At 52.3% G+C, this 17,498-nt stretch overlaps 1 protein-coding gene across 5 annotated transcripts in view; it reads left to right on the top strand.

The window, feature by feature from the left end:
- Positions 1-17,498, top strand: part of ARHGAP22 (Rho GTPase activating protein 22) — a 165,042-nt gene that overhangs the window by 104,972 nt on the left and 42,572 nt on the right. The window lies entirely within an intron of this gene.

Here is a 17,498-nt window from a genome sequence, read left to right as displayed (position 1 = left end):
CCCACCCCCCATGAAACAAGCAAATCCGCAGCCACCCTGACCTGCTGGATAGGTCCTGGGGAAGGCCTTGCAAAGCTGTGTGTTTAAGGACTTCCCCCAAGTGACTGCCATGACCCGTGAGCTGGGAAGCCTTGTATGTAAACCCTAAGGTCACAGTGTAGGCTCTTCCGGAATGGGCCTTAGGTCCTGATTCCCCAGATGAAGGTGTGACTGTGTCAAGCGTCTTGAAGGACTCTTGTCCAGGCGATGATGCCACAAATGTACAGGTTTGTTTCACCAAGGGTTGGAGGTAGCTTATAACGTGTGTAATAAATAAACACATTGTAAAAGCTAAACCGGATTCTACATTTAAACAGAACTCATTGAGCAAAGAGAGAAAAGAGCCCAGTTAATCTGACCATAAGCTAATGTTGGTGGTTGACACTTCCTCCAGCCAAAACCAAATAGGAAATGGGACTAGTTGCATGGTTCCCATTGCCCAAAGCAACAGAATTGATTACAAATTTGATTTTATAAAGAAAGAAAAGAATTTTTCCCTCTGGGCTTCTTGTTTGCTGGGAGGGGACTGAGGCTTAGTGAGTCTAGACTGTTGCGGGAGCCAGGGGAGCAATAGGACCCAGAGGCCAGGGTTTTGCTGCACATTGGCTGAGGGCAGGTTGGAGGAAGAACACCACTGGGAGGATTTCTCTGGGGGCTGGCTGGACAAGCTGCTTTGGTCTCCTTGGCCTGACCCTACTCAGTAAACAGGGCAAGGGGTGGAGCCTGGGTCCCAGAAGCCAGGGCAGGTTTTCAGAGCATTGTTTAGGGAGGGTACATACTCAGTTAGCAGCCTTGGAAGGCGCCTGGGGCATCTCCTGCTAGCCTTGTCTTTGTAGGCTGTGGATGCCCAGGCTGTACCCATCCAGGTGAGGATGTCGGTGTGGAGTAGGAATGTTTCCCAGCTTGCTGCCCCTGAGCCCACATCAACTAGCCACACCAGCCTGGGGTCAGGGACCCAGTCTGAGAGGGTGGGATTGGTCCTGCAGCTCATGTAAATCAACAAAGCTGGCCAAGTCTGGAGCCAGATGGGGTTGGGAACACTATGATACTAGAATGTGCCCGCCCTGTCCAGAGTGGGCAGCCAGCCAGCCACTGCCAGGCAAGAAGGATTTTCTATGGTTCAAGGAAGGCATATATATCTATATCTATATCTATATATATAGATATAGATATAGATATAGATATATCTCCAAATGTTTAAATGTTGTTGCATCATTTAATAAATTTCACCCATCTGGCTAGTCCAGAACAGTTTGGACCTTTGTGCAAAATGAGTTCTGCCATAAACCCAGAGGGGGAGGAGTGGTTTCTTAGTCAAATAATCTTAAAAATCATGAATTATTAAAATTTGAAGGGTTTTTCAATGCAAGGCTTCTCAGTGCTTTTAACACATTGGTACCATTGTGCATCTCCAAGTCGAGCGGCTTGTAAGTACAGTCTCCAAACCTTCAGCCTGGGAACCCGTGTTCCATGGAGCACCTCAGAACCCATATCTTTGGACACAGCTTGAGAAATGTTGCTCCAGGCAGTAAACCGACTCAGTGGTCGTCACAGTGATGTGTTTCCAGGGGATGTATTGTGTGTTTAGCTGCTGCAACTACCTGGGTAAGGAGATTTCTGACTTTCCCGACTAGAAACATACATAGGTATTCCATTTAAGAAAAGATTGGAAGAGAATCCGTTCATCACCGGTGTAATCTAAAATTTCCCAAGACAATAGGTATCATGAATGGATTTCATTGTTGGGAGTTTCTGAAACAAAACTTCTACAACAGAATATCTGACTACGTTATCCCTGTGTGGAAGTGTACTGGATACAGCAGAAAAGCTTAAATATTAAATCCCAGGAAGAGAGCCGCAGATATCCATTGTGTGCCAGTGTCACCACAGCCAATCTTGTCATCGTGCCTTTGTATCCAAAGCCTGGCAGGCCCTCCGGGAGACACCTGCTTGCCAGCTAGTTGAGGATCTGTAGCTGGGCAGCATGGACCCGGGGAGGGATTGCTGTAAATGCTTTCCAGCCATGATACACACTGAGCCTAATCACACTATCACACACAAGACAGATCATGGCGAATAGGGCAGTCCTGGACCCGGGGTGCTCCGGCAGAAGCCGAAAGGTCAGCCTGCAGGATCTGATGTGTGGAGGAGGATTACCCCTCCTCAAAGCAGAGGGCAGATGGACTTGATCTGAACTCTGAGAACACTTTGATTTCATTGTTTCTAGGCAGTGTCTCCAGGGATTTCTGCCTTGTAGAGGTCTATGGTGGGTCTGCGTAGTGGCAAGTTTCATTTTCTTCTTCTTTGCCTTGTCGTCCAAGGCTGAGACTCAGAAGAAGAAGTGGTCCAGGAATGCAGCCTTGAAGTAGCTTTTGTTCAAGGCTGGGGTGGGGGGATGTGAGCAGACCTGTGGGCCCCTAAGACCTTTAAGGTCCACTGGCCCCCTGCTGCCCCTTCATCCTCAAATTCACCCTTCTAGCTGGTCTCAGCACTGGGAGCCCTCCTCTCTTTTCCAGGATTTATCCCCTGCCATGTCCCCTGTCTCCCCAACACCCTCATCTTCCCTTCTATTGGCTCCTTGTCAGCGCAGAAACCTGTCCCAAGTCACTCATCAGAACATTTTTTTAAAAAGCCAGCTTCTCACCCCTGTGGGCATCACAAGTCCCGCCCTTGTCTCCTTACCTATCCAACACCAGTGCCCCAGGAGCTGTCAGCCTCCCTGCCTCCCCCTTCTCCTCCCTGCATACCCCCCCACCCCCAGCAGGCTGGACCCAGTGAACAGTCCTGGTGCTCTGAGTACCTGGGAGCCTGCTCTGTCCCCAGCCTCTGCCCTCCTTCTGGCCCATAGGCGCTGCCCCTGCCTAGCCCTTCTATCTCCTCTTGGCCCCGCCCCCTTTAATGCACCAAGTTCAGCTGAGAATTGTTTCATCTTCTGAGCTCTGTCTATAAGTCTCCCCTGGAAATCTCAGCCAGTACCCTTGTAATTGTGCTCTCTTTTAAGCAAACAGCCTCCTAAATCCTTTGCCCCCCACTCCTGCAGTGTCCATCTCTAGCCTGAAAATTCAGCACTCCACTGGAGTGCTATGCACTCACTGGCCCCTTCTCTTGGTTTCCTGGCTCACAGTACCTGAAGCTGCCTCTGAGCCCCGGCCCACACTTTCCAGTGCCTGGCTGGTTTGGGTCTGTTGCCCTTAGCTGGCCATTGTGTCGCCTCTGTGATCTGGAGCTGTGCTCCGCTGAGCATCTGTGCTCAGTGCATGGAGTCAAGCTGGAGGAGACAGTCATGATCACCTTTGCCTGTTCATGTTGTCGGACTCCCCGGGGACCCCAGAGGCACCCATTCCATGTATCACTCTGCTGTGCTAGAGTGAGGCACAGGGCATGGCATCTGTGCCTCTTTCCTAATGCACAGAGGGCTTGTTGGGCACCCGGTAGCCTGGGTGCAGAGGCCGGTGTGCCAGGCTGCACACCCTGCAGGACGGGCAGGCAGAGGTGTGCTCTGTCCTGGGGAGACCCAAAGCTGTCAGTGGGCGGAGGTGGTAGAACTGGTTCTCCTGGGTAAACTCCTATTCAACCGCTTGAGCCCGCCTTCTAGAGAAGGTGCCATTTCTCATAAACCCTTGCAAGGTTGCTTGCAGACATCTGCCATCCAGGGTTCTGTCCGTCCATGTAGCAGTTGTCTGTTGGGCACCCAACAGAGTGCCCAACCTGAGTCCCTCCCCTTGTCTCCGTCGCAGGCCAGCACCCAGGATCCAGCCACCTACACGCACACTACCCTGGCTACGACAGTGGCCTCCCAATGGGTCTCCCCAGGTGAATGGTCCCCGCTGCAGCACATGTTCCAGCAACGGTCCCCGCTGCAGCACATGCCCCAGCAGCAGGCAGTGCCTGCTCAGGTTGCCTCGGGATCTCATCGGTCCCTCCTCACAGACACTCTGGGATTCCAGGGGCGTTCACACAGAGCTCTCCTCGCCATTCACAGCCACAGTGCGGTTGGCCGCCTCCCTGTTCCCCAGGCTGCACTCACACCCTGCCAGCTTTCACAGTCTTGGCCCGCATATTCTCTCCACCTCTGAGTGGAGCACCTCTTCCCTGCCGGCAGTGACCTTGACCCTGCTCTTGACCTGGACACCCCAACATTTGGCTGGGCCTAAGTGCCTTTCTTTCCTGGGAGCCTGATACCTCTTATTTGCTCACTTGCTATCCTACACTTGAACTTGAAAACGTGTCACAGTACGTAAATATACATGCATCCATATATAGAATCTGTCCTCTCTCCAATGAGCTGGACATTCCCTGAGGGTGAGGCAGGCTCTGTCTTTTGCTTGCTTCTCAGAAGGCTGGCAGAATCGGGCTCTGTGCGAGCACTGAAGACCTTGAAGACGGTAGAGATTTGACGAGACAGACAGGAGGTCAGAATGACATGTCAGAAGGTTAGAGCCTCCTGTTGCAGGGGCTGAACTCATGGCCCAGAGCCCTAAGGCCTTTGGTCTGTAGCTCAAAGTCTGCCCACTCTGTTGGTGAGTGTCCCTCTTTGTTACCTCTTCCCCATTCAAGTGTCCTGGGCAGCAGACCTGTGGGCTTTTCAAAAAGGGAACCAGCCTTAGACAGAGGATTTGGTTTCATTTTCTGTCTGGGGGACCCCAGGCCACCCCTGACCTCTACATCCCCACCTGTGAATGGGTACAGGCATGCTAACCTCAAAGAGACCTGTTAGTAGTTCTAGTTCCACCCCTTTTAGCTGGGTTACCACTGGGGACCTCAGTTTCTTTTTCTGTAAAGAGAGAAATCGGCAAAACTAGATGAACCCTAAGGTTGTGTCCGCTTAAACCGCACACTGTCCCCTGAGGAAACTCAGAGCTGCTCCGGGTTTCTAACAGTGAGGCATTAAGAAGGCCAAGTGCCTCTTCCTATCCGTGCAGAAAGGGCCTCCGCTAGTGGTCATCTCGCTCAGGGCGGGGGATAGGGATTTGTTACCCCTTGGATGAAGTTCACGAGCAGGTCTGTTTAACCAACACAGACCCATGGTCGACGGTGCTGGCCCCAGCGAGGAGCCAGTCCTGGGGGAGCCCGAAGGCCCTGACCTTAGCCATCAGGGCAGAAAGCTCCCTGAGAGCTCGAGTCCTAACTCCTGAAGGGAGAAGGGAAGAAAATGCCTGGTCCTGTGTTTTCTGGTCTCATTAGCCTGTGGGCCCTTGCCCCTGTAAGGTGGCTCTACTTCAGGAATGCTGGGTCCCAAACCCAGGGCATCCCAATGATGCGAATCCCTGAAACAGTTTTCCTTATCTACCTGCTCCAACGCAGCTAGGTCACTGGTGCCCGCCCTTGCCTGAATTACAGCTTCTGAGCGCTTCCCCCAAAATGTCCCATCAGTGCACTCTTTAGTACAGCTTTAATGAGATATGTTTCACATATCAAATTCATCTTTTTCGACGGCACAACTCAGTAGAATTTAGTATACTCAGTTACGCAGTCATCACCATAATCCAATTTTAGAACATTTTCACTACCCCAAAAAGGAACCCTATATCCATTAGTAGTCACTTCCCATTCCCAAGACAACCCTCCCTGCTTTTCCTGTGGCCACAGGCAACCGCTAAATTACTCTTATACAATATATTGGCTGTTTGTGAATGGCTTAACCTAGCATAGTGTTTTCAAGGTTCATCCCTGTTGTGGCGGGAGTCACTACCTCATTACTTTTCATGGCTAAATATAGGCCCTGCTATGCGTATGACACCTTTTCTTTATCTGCTCATCAGCTGGTGACCATTTGGGTTGTATTCTGCCAGTCTTTGAGGATGTTTGTGCGTGTATTCATAAGGAATGCTGGTCCGTGGTTTTTGTGTAGTGTCTTTCTTTTTGTTTTCAGAGGAATCCTGGCCTCACGGGAACTGGGAACTATGCTCTTGTCACTTCTTTTTCTCGGAAAATGTTGTGAACAATTGGCTTTAATACGTTAAATGTTTCATGGAATTCAGTCCTAAAACTCGTATTAATTCTTCCTTACATGACTGGTAGAATTCATCAGTGAATCATTTAAGTTATTCGTTGAGTCTTCTTCTTTTTTTAAAGATGTTATTTATTTATTTGACAGGCAGAGATCACAAGTAGGCAGAGAGGCAGGCAGAGAGAGAGAAAGGGAAGCAGGCTCCCTGCTGAGCAGAGAGCCCAATCCCAGGGGCTCGATCCCTGGACCCTGGAATCATGACCTGAGCCGAAGGCAGAGGCTCAACCCACTGAGCCACCAGGCACCCCTTCATTGAGTCTTCTATTAAATAAAGGTTTATTTAGATTTTGTATTTCTTCTTGTGTCGGTTCTGGTAGTTTATGTCTTCCCAGGAATCTATTTCATCTGAGTTATTTCATGTGTTGGCAGTACAGTTCATATTATTCCCTTATAATCCCTTTTATTTCTGTAAAGTCGACAGTGATGTCTCCTGTTTTATTCTCAGTTTTAGCAAATTGAGTCTTTTCTTGCTTTTTTCTTGGCTAGTCCAGCTAAAGCTTGTCAAATGTGGTTATCTTTTTTGTGAACCAACTTGGTGTTTTTTTCTTTTGATTTTCTCTATCATTTTCCAGTCTTTATTTTTATTTAAACAATTTCCAGTCTAATCATAATTATGTCCTTCCATCTGTTTGATTTGTTTTTAAAACTTCTTTCATGATTTCTTCTTTGGTTATTTAGGAGTGAGTTGTTTAATTTTCACATTATTTGTAAATTCTCCACATTTCCTTTTCTTACTGAGTTCTAATTTTATTGCTCTATAGCTAGTGAGTACACATTCATATTTTGTTTTATTCAATCCATGGAGATGTTTAAGACTTGCTTTAGGATCTAGTATATGGTCTATCTGGAAAAAACCTTCTGTGTGCCCTTGAGTTGAGGGTGTAATTGTTCTTATTGGATGGAGTGTTCTACAGGTATTTGTTAGGGCTACTTGGTTCCTTGTATTGTTCAAGTCTTTTGTTTTCTTACTGATTTTCCACCTCATTCTATCCATTATTGAAACTGGAGTACTAAGGTCTCCAAATATTGTGGAATCCCACTTCAATTCTGTCCATTTTTGCTTCATATTTATGGAGCTCTGCTGTTAGGGGGACATATGTTTCTAACTGTTCACCCTTTTTTCATTATAAAATGTTCATCGTTGTCTCCAGTAACATTTTTACCTTCAAATGTATTCTGTCCCATACTTGTATGGCCACGCTGACACTCTTTTCGGTGTGTTGTTTACATGGTACATCTTTTCTACCATTTCACTTTCAACCTGTTTGTTTTTAAATCTAAATACGTCTCCTATAGGCAGCATATAGTTTGTTTTTTTAATCCATTTACATTTAATGTGATTACAGATAACATGGCTTTATGTCAGCCATTTTGCTATTTGTTTGTTATGTGTGCCATGTCTTTTTTGTTTTATTCCTGCCTTCTTTTTATAATAAATAGTTATTTTTCTGTTGTTTAATTTTAATTTCTTTTTTTTTTTTTTATTTTAAGGTTTTTCCAAGTTTTATTTATTTGAGGGGCACCTGGATGGCTCAATCAGTTAACCATCTGCCTTCAGCTCAAGTCATGATTCCGGGGTCCTGGGATCACATCTATTTCTCCCTCTCCCTCTGCCTGCCACTCCCCCTGCTTGTGCTCTTTCTCTCTCTCAAATAAATAAATAAAATCTTTAAAAACCTTTTTTTATTTATTTGAGAGAGAGAGAGAGAGAGCACATGAGCACACGTCTGCGTGCAAGCCCACAAATGGGAGGCAGGGCAGAGGGAGAGAGTGAGTCAGGCAGTTTCCCTACTGAGCAGGGAGCCTGGACAGACATGGGCTCACCCCAGGATCCTGAGATCGTGAATTGTGCCGTAGGCACTCAATCCTGGCACTCAATCGACTGAGCCACCCATGTGCCTCTCCTTTTGTTTCTTCACCATATTTTTGAAGTTAATGATTGTTCTAGGGATGACAGCCTGCTCTCTGCCTCCCCTTGTGCCATTCTTATCAGACTAATTACACCTTTTATGCATTATAAGCCCATCAGCAGTTTTGTAGGTATTAGTTTAAACAGTTGTCTTTTAAATCAGATACAAGGAAAAAAAGTGAAAGAAAATACATTTATACTGCCTTTTACCTTTACCGGTATAGTTACTTTCTTGGTGCTCTTTCTTTCTAGAATTTCTGTAGTGCACCTTCAGAGCTCAGGTAATTTATGACTTCTTGGTCTTCTCTCCCTGCTTGAGCGTAGCTGGCCAGAAGTGAGAGACTGGGGACCTCTCAGGTCCCTCCCGCTCCTTGGCACAGCTCTACACGGGCTTCTAGATCTCCAGAAATAGGCCAGGTCTGGTGGACTTCTCCGTTCCCAGATCTTCCTTTTGGCCAGCCTTGTTTGCCAAGGTTAGTATCCCGGCTTTAGACAGCTGTAATGATAAAGAATTACCACCGGTTGTTTTTGACAATTGCCCTGGAGAGAGGGCTTTTCCCCAGAGTGAGTCAGGTGGGATGACAGTGCTAGGTAAATGGGCCTTTTTGGGGGTGGGGGTGGGGATCTGCCAGACAGATCAAGTAGCTGCAGTGCTCTGGGGAGGGGGCTTCGGAAGATGCTAAGTCAGACCGAGGGAGGTATGTGAGCTGTTTTAGGTATTCTCTAGTCTACGCTTTGTGTCTCTCCCCCAAAGGACCTGATGTGAAGAGGGGAGTTGGAGGAGAGTTAAGTGCTTGAGGGCTCGGCTACAAGGAGGCAGTGTGAACTGTCGGAAGCTCGTGGAGCTGTGTGGGGCAGACCTGGTTCTGGGTTTTGGCTGTACTGCCTGATGTCTGTGCGGCCTTGGGGACAGGTCCCTTGTCCCAAGCCAAAGAGGGATACCTTTGTCTGCAGATTGGAATATCAACCCCTCGGCATGCCGTGCTGAGGGAAGAATGAACTTGGCCTCTGTCCTGAAGGCAGCTGGCACACGAGAAATTGCCCTGTAGCAGGAAGGACGATTCCTTCACTGGAGGCTTAGGGGAAGAGTCTGAAACTGATAAGGCCAGTGTCGCCCGGTTGAAATGGAAGCTCTTCCAGCGCACATGCCCCTCACTGCATGCCAAGCCCCAGCCTCAGCGCTCTCCAGACAGGGCTGCGTGGAACCCATGCAGTAGCCTTCAGGGGGATTCTGTTTCAGAGATGGGGAGCCGGGCACTGAGGTCCAGGCCTGAGGCCGCCCTGGGCTGGGAGCCCCCCCCCCCCCCCCCCCCCCCCCCCCCGGGCTGGGAGGCCCCCAGGCTGCCTGGCGTGCAAGGCTATGCTCTCAGCCCGAGCAATGCATTTATTTCACTTACTAGCCTGTGACCTAGAGCCAGGCGCTCACTCTGACCCCCAGCAGCAGGGAGCACACACAGAGTCAGACAGAAAGCAGCACAGGCCCTGTGTCCCCGAAACCTGGAACAGAAAGCAGGACACCCCCAGTCACCTCAGCTTGAGAAGAGCCGAAGGCCAGTTGCAAACCAGCCGCTTCTGTTTTCAGCTGGGCTTGTTTCCTCTCTGAGGCTCAGTCACAGGCAGGACTGCTGCCACCTCCAGCCCTTGGAGCTCCTTGTGGGGATGGGCTCCCCAGCAACAGGCAGGGGTGTTCAGTCACCTGGAGCTCTCTGAGACTCACCGAGGCCTTGCAGGACCAGGCTCCCCCTGCCCCAGGATCAGTTCCACCTTTTCAGACTCAGATGGGCCCTTCCTGGCCAGTGATGTCACAGTGGCCACTGCCCACCTGTCACCTGTCGCGTGACTGTCGGAGAACAGAGCACAAGGTCTAGGTCAGGAGCCGTGGGAGGCCCTCTGCACCTGTTCCCCAGCCTTTGTCCCTGAGCTCCCTGAGGAGGGCCCTCACCTGGCAGGCTCTCACATTCCTTCCTGCTCAGGAGGCCTGCAGCCTTGGCCAGGACTCAGAGGGCGCTCACCAGAAAGGCTAGGAGGCTGGTCAACCGCAGTAGTTCTTCCAGGCCAGTTAGTAAATTGTCGCTGCCCCCAGCCTCCCTGTTATCTGGTACCTGAAACTTCAGGCCTGGCCCAGCAGGACCTCCTAGGCCTGCAGATGGGCTTAAGGCTCTGCCTGTTCTGATGGGCCCTGGTCCCTCCACTCCAAATTTTGGACCCCACCCAGTCAGCATGCATCAACAACTTCTGGAGAAGAGAGCCCCTGAACTGAGGAGGAGCAGCGAAAGGTCTTTGGAATGAGATCGTTTCCTTCGTTTACATTAGGAGAGTCAAATGGAGAGAGGTCTCTATCACTCTAACAGGGCCGATGGCTTATTAAGACTGTGTGTGCCCCTTATAGGTTGGGGGGTGCAGAGTAGGGGGATGGCAGGAACGGTCTTAGACTCAAGACACCCTGGTATCCAGTCCTGACTCTCCCACATTGACCTGTGTGTCTCTGGGCATGCGCCTGGGCTCCCGGCCTCAGTCCCCTGGTGGGGAGAGCCCCCCTCACCCGCCACCCCTGCCCAATGCAGGGAGGTTGGGCAGGAAAAGGACCTGTGTAGGATGAGTGCCCACCAGCACCAAATGAGGGCTTCCCCCGACAGCTGGGGCTCTGGAGACACCAGCACCTTCTAACTTGGCGAGGTCACAGGGCCGTGTCCTGGGCCACCTGCCTGTGAACAAGCTACAACCTACCTTGTCCCAATTCGGTGTGGAGAATAAGCAAGCTCTTTCCCAGGGAAGGCCTCCCAGGGGATGGTTAAGGAAAACCTCCACCCTTCAGTACCAATGATCAGATCATCAGTCCTTACAGATAGAACATTTGGACTCTGAGGGGGCGAGCTGGGAGGTCCTCAGAGATCACCTAGCCAAACCTTCTCATTTTCCAGATGAGTTTTTTAAAAGGCCCGAAATAGAGGACGTGACTTGCTCACGAGGCCGCCCAGGCTGTCAGTGGCCCATTTGAGACTCCCACCCATGGTCCCTTGAGTTAGGGGTCCCCTGTGCTCTTGGCTCTGGACGAGGCTTCCTAACTTGATTCTAAGTTAGTCCCTATGGACGGAGGGCAAGTTCTGTGCACAGAACAGGGCTGGGCTATGACAGAGCCATGATGGCCCTTCCGTATTGAGGATGATGGAGGGAAGGGGCAGGACAGACAAGAGTTATTCAAGGCACGGTGGAGGGCTGGGCAGGTGGAGCTGATAGGTGTGGGGCAGCTGCCCTTTACTGCCACCGCTGATGACTGGGTGCATAGTCACCCCCTTGGCCTTGGGTCCTGATCAGAATGTTCTGGGGGGTCGGGGCAGCTGTGTCAGGGATCTGTCCTCTGTCATGTCAGCATGCCCCAAGGACCAGAAGGGACCAATGGGGGCTTCGAGCTGAGCCTGTCTGCTTTGCCACAGGCCCTGGCACTCTGCTGTCCTGCCCTGCTCATTTGCATCGACTCCACGGCCCCTCATGTCTTTGTGGAATCGCAGAGTCAAGAGGCTTCCCTTTAGGCCTGCCAGGTTTCTCAGCCGAAGTTCAGAAACATTTTACATGTGGAGTGCACTCAGCCATTAAATAAACTTGGCCTTTCATTTGGGAAGGAAGCGGGACTGACACGTGGCAAGGGCCTCTGTGCCAAGCATGGTGCTTGCGGGGCCTCTGAATTTTCTACCTGCCCCCCTGGGGGGGAGGTGGTACTGTGGGTCTTAGGAAAGCGTCGAGGCTCTGAGAGTTAAGGGACCCGATGTCACTGGTCACATGAAGTTTGAGCTTCGCTCCAAATGGCCCCCAGATCCCTGTTCTTTTTCTCTTTCTTTAGCGGTCTTTGAAGTCTCAAGAATGGACTCTTCTGGAAAGATTCCAGTTAATAGTCCTTGGCTGCCAGGACTAGGAATCTCTGGGGTCTCTCTGGCTACCTAATAAAGATTTGTGATGAAAACCTCAGGCCCTCCTTCCTTCCTGTGTCCCCCTCCCCTGTGACCCGGAGGACAGCATCCGAGCTTAGAGATCCGGGAGGAGCAGCGCCAGAAGGATGTCGCATCCCCTCCTTTTATTCATTCGCAAAGGCTGGGGAGCTGCTCCTTCCCAATAAATTCCCAGGAAGCCGCCCATCAGAATTGGGTAATGGGGGCAGGGCCTGGGTACGTCTGGGGGAAATGAGGCCACGGAGCCCTGGAAAAGGCCAGGGTCACCCAACATCCTGCCCTCCCTCCCCTGTGAGGCCCTATTGTCCTCCCCAAGCTCCCAGGCTGGCCCGCCCTCGCCGCTGCCGCATTCAGGAGCTGGCTCTGAGGCCCATTCTGAGTTAGTGCTATTTGTAGAATCTTCTTAAAATACCACAACAGCACCATTCACAGAGCGTCTGCATGGCCATCGATGGTGTAGGCTGGAACAAAGCTCTGCTGTGCTCGGCATCCCGTCTGGGCCCTGCCGGAGGCACCCCTCTGCCCCACTGATGGGGGTGCTGGGGCTCTCCCTGTCCTGGGGGCCCCCAGGCAAGGCCCCTGGGGTCTAGGATGGACTCTGGTCTACCGCGCTGGTCCGGAGTGGGCCCCAGGCCAGGCTGGCCACCCAAGGGAATGCCGGACGGCGTTCGGCTCCCTGTAAATGATTGTGTGCCCATCACAGCAGCCCAGGTCTGGCCAGCCCTGTCTTCAGGCCACACGCAGCTTCGCTCAGGTACAGTTAGGTGGACTGATGAGAGTGAAGGATTGGGGCTCATCAGGGAGGTACCCAAGAGGTAAGGCTTTTGTCCAGAATCAGGGCCCTGGAGTTCTGGCATTTGCGGGGGCTCGTGTCCTTCCCATCCACAGCAGGGACCTCCTGTGCTTCTTGCCCCCGACCTCAGCAAATCCCAGTGTGTTCTCAGGAACATGTTAGCTGAGCTCCTATTAGCAGGCCAGGAGCAGAGTGGGAAGTGTTTTCTCTGCAGTTGGACCCCCCAGCAGCCTTGCCAATGACCATGTGCTGGGCAGCTGTTTCCAAACATTGCACCTCTAGGCCCTCTCTGACAGGGCTGGCCCCTGCCCAGAGATGTTCCAGCCAGACCTTCCTGTGTCCCCTTCAGGACATGGGTATGGCGGGAACCCCATCTGGTCAAGGGCTTGTCTCAATGTTTGTCTTTCTCCATGGGCACCTAACCATGTGTTGCATAGAAAAATCAGACCTTCCTCCAAAAGGAGGAGCTTAGCTATCCCAGCTGTGCCTGAGGCCTAGAGCCCACAGCAGACCTGCTGTGTGTCTGGTGGTTGCTGGAGGGACCCCCTCACTGCCCAGAAAGGCCTGACAGGCCAGGACCCCATAACTCCCTCTCTGGGCAGCTGGGCCGGGTAGGACTGCTGTCCAGACTCCCATGATGGGTTTTTAAATGTCCTTGGTGGTTCCCCAACAAGTCCCTAGTAACAGTTGGTCATGCAGGACACTGGGCCACTCTCTGACCAGTGATGGGGTCATGACACACAATTGCAGCACCAAGTGGGACTCTTGACAAGGGCCCTGTGATGCCAAGCTGGGGTGAGGACAGGGTGAGAGACTGATGCCCAGGATGGTTTGGGAATTCTCACGAAGCACCACCACGTAAAGAACAGCAGTCCCCCCTGGTGTGGATGGTGGCCAGCCCAGGGCTGGAGCCCGGGCAAGTTGAACTGGAACCTTACCGTCCTGGGAGAAGGCAGGATGCCCTGGAGAGTGGAGCCCTTCCTCTGAGACGGGCAGGCCTCCGTCATCCCCTGCCTGCAGCCATTTAGGCAATGAGCTTGGCATTTCTGTACCTCAGTTTCCCTATCACAAGTATGCAAGTATGGGGCTTGCTGTGGGGTGAAGCAGGGCAGGAAGCCCTGAGAGGTTGTAGGAGTGGAGGTTTTGCTCCTAGTCCTTCCAGCTCTGCTGAGGGAGAAGGACTAGACACCAACCACATAAACAAGGTATAAAATCCCAGCTCTGGCTCTCTGCCTGGGAGACCTCGAGCAGTTTTTTTCTGTAGGAAGTGGAAAGATGAGTACTTCGCCAAGGTTGTCTGAAGATTTAAATGGGAGAACATGGAGGCCACGGTGTTGTGCGACTCCAGGACCTGGGAGGGAGGGAGATGGCCAAGTTTCACATAAACTGTAATGTGAATTGGTGCCACCAGAGGGCGCCATTCATTTAGACTACAATGAGAGTGGCTGCCTCAAGGGGGGTGGGGGGGATGCATTTGGACTATGTGAATAAAAATAATGATGATGATGATGATGATGATGTGAATGTCATTCTCTGGGATGACACTCATTAAACCTATCAGATGAATGGCTGCCTTCAGAGGATTCCATGCTCTTAGACTACCCTGTGAATGGCAGCCTCTAGGAGCTGGACTAGGGAGTGCTGCTGGTTGGCAGAGAACACATTTAGCTTCCATCCTTGCAAGACTTCTGACTTGTCTGGTTGTTTATACCTGGCCTCCAGGAGACACGTAGCTTATAAAAAGTGTATTTTTTTTTTTTTTAAAGAACTGGAAGAATTTGGGTGAAAAAAGTGGAGGGAGAACATTAGCTGAAGCCCTGAGCTCCCACACACCTGCTGGTGGTGGGCCCACATCCAACTGGGCCTCACCAGAGCAGCCCGGCAAAGGAGAAGGGTACCAGTGGGAGATCCACTGTGTCCATACTAAATTAAGGGAATTTCTCCTGTGCCCAACAGATTCTGTGGCTCAACAAATGTCCACTTGAGCAGCTAGAGCAGGCAGAAAGGAACTGGGAGGTTGGGGTGAGTGTGCGGAATTAGGTGAGTAGAACATAGATGTGGAGCCCCATCAGCCCCGGGCACTTCTGTGCCATTTGACAGGTCCCTTTCCCTGAGCCGACCTCTGCACTCAGCCCTTCTCTCCAGCCGGCAGAACTACTTATAGGCCTTTGGCTGTATTTGCTGTGGCCCACCTCCAGGGAGTCCTCCAGACCTGCCCCTCTGTGCCCACCTGGCCTTGGCCAAGGAGCCCAGCTTGTTTGGGAGAATAGAAATTGTTATCCGGGGAATACTGCTTCCCCTACTGCTCCAGGCTGCTGGAGGGAACAGAGCTGTCTGCAGGCCTCCTCCCTACCCCCACCCCCACCCCCACCAGTGAGAGTAACCAGTGCCAGTGAGGTAGAGGTTTTGTGATGCAGACAGAACAAGAGAAGAGGCTGGTGACCTCCATGATAAAGAGTGGAGGGGCAGGGGAGGAGCAACCTTCCCTCAAATCGATCTGCTTCCAGATTCTGGAGTAGAGAGCAGATGTCTTTGTTGTTGCTAATTTGTCTTTTGGGGTTGCTTCCCAATCTGTGGCTGACTCACCTGCCCTGGGCTCCCTGAGGACCCGCTCTTAATTTCTGTTGTCCCCAGTTCCTAGCATGACACCTGGCAGGATTCAGGTGTGCGGTGGAAGGAGCCCAGAGCGTCCTGCATGGCGGGTGGTTCTCAAACACCTGTTCTGAGGTGTAACCAGCACCTGGAAACAAACAAGAACTTCTCCGGGTGAAAGGAGAAATGGGATGTAGCTGTGGGCTGGCCGCCTCCTCTTGGCATCAGCGGTGAGAATCCAGGCCAGGCCCTTGAGCAGCCGTCAGCCCCTGCCCTCTACCCCAGTCCCTGCCCTGTGATGCCAGTCCAGGGGGCTTGGGTGTGGGGAGCTAAGTGCCAAGAGAAGGGCAGAGATCCCCCTTGAGTCTGTGCTTTTCAAGCAGCGGGGCTTGAGCCCAGGTGGGGTTCAGAAGGAAGGGGATGAGAAGGGAAGCCACCAGCATTTTGAAAACTGGTGCTTATAATTACAAAGTGATTTTTATTTATTAGATTTTGTCTAAAGGGTACGGTTTCTGAAGACAGTGAGCAGGATGTGGTAGGACATGGGATACCCTCTCCTCTCTCTGGCATTGGGCCCAGTGCCTGAAGGTTGATCCTTTAACCTTATTCTGCACTTCCTCTGGATCACTACCAACACCAGGACAGATCCTGAACCCAGGCACTCGTCAGCTCCTGTGCCCCTCCCTGCCCGGCCTGCACCACTGCACCTCCACCCTGGATACCTGCCCCCACCTCCTACATACCTCTCCACTGACTCACACCCTCCTGGGTGTACTGAGCCCCACAAAGGACCTCAGTACTTTTCCTACCCCAGGGCCTTTGCAGTTGCCACCCACCTTCAGCCCTCTGTGCCCAGACCAGATCAGTGCAAGGAAACCAGCCCCTCTCGTCACTTAGTGCTCTACTCAGGGGCCCCCTCCTCAAGAGGGCCTTTACTGATTGATCCCCTGCTTAAGTAGCAACCCCACTCCATCTTGCCTTAGTCACCCACCTTGAGCTTGTCTCCTTTTTTGTCCTTTGACCCTTCCCCCAGGAATAAGCTCCAGGAGGGTGGGGCCTTGCCTGTCCTGTTCACCCACGTACCGCCTGCCCGGCCCCTACCCCTGTGCCAGGCATAGAACTGGCACAGTAGGGTCTCCCCGAGTATCTGTTGCCCCTTTGAAAGGAAGAGCCTCCCTACCAGTGCTGCACAGGTCGGGTCCTTCAGAGCAGGTGGGGGAAGGAGGGGAGGGAAGCGAAATCTCCCGGGACCGCCCTTGACCAGTGGGTAACTAGAGCCAATGGGTAGCTGTTCCCCTTTCCTCCCTGAGCTGAGAGTGCATGAGGTGGCAGGAGGGAGCCCCTGGGCCCCCAGGGCAGCCCCTTGCTCCATCTCACCTCCTTCTGGGTTCTGTCCACTTCTGCGGTTCCCTCCCCACCCTGCCCCTCTCCCCGGGTAGCTTCCCAAGCCCACCAGCGCCCGAGCCCTTGTGTCAGGCTTCGGTTGTGAGGATCCCAGGCAGAGAGTGGAGTTCGTCGGAGAGGGCACTAAGTAGCAAGAGGAAGTAGCAAAGTTTCCAGTTTCTGCCCTAAATAACAGCTCCCATCAGCCCGCAGCTCTTTGCTCACTGATTTGACAGATGTGCTGATGCCCTCACCGGAGCAAAATGTTCCGTCAGGTGTAGGAGAGGTCCTGGAGGCAGCTCGTGCCCAAGGAGGCGAGAAGGGAGGGTGGGAGCCTGGGGCTGGGAGGGGACGGGGTGGGTGTGGACTGAGGAGGTGTCCTGGATGCCCCGCAAGTTTCCACCACTCACTAGATCCCAGGGCGTGGGAGCCTTGAGCACTGGCCTGGGCTTCTCCTGCACACTCTTGTTGGGAGGGGTACAAGCCAGCGCCGGCATTAGCAATGGGGTGGGGGGCTGCGGGGGTGGGCAGCGGGGACTAGGAGCCCCCCCCACCAACCCCGCACGCAGACCTTGGAGAGCTTGGATCCCAGGGTTTGTAAGGAAGGTAGTACTGAGTAGGCGCTTCATAAATGTTAATTCCCATGTCCATCCCTAGAATAATGAATTACACTATTATTTCCTTCAGGTCAGTCAGCATAAATTGCATTTTTCCCATTCTAAGTGTCAGCCCCCCCCCCCCCCCCCCCCCCCCCCTCCCCCCGCCCACCCCCCCCCCCCCCCCAGCGCCCGAGCCCTTGTGTCAGGCTTCGGTTGTGAGGATCCCAGG

This window comes from Mustela nigripes, chromosome 4 (assembly GCF_022355385.1).
Source record: "Mustela nigripes isolate SB6536 chromosome 4, MUSNIG.SB6536, whole genome shotgun sequence".
NCBI classification, from domain to species: Eukaryota; Metazoa; Chordata; class Mammalia; order Carnivora; family Mustelidae; genus Mustela; species Mustela nigripes.
Note: the sequence above shows the minus strand (reverse complement) of the source record. Positions and strands in the feature narration are given on the sequence as shown.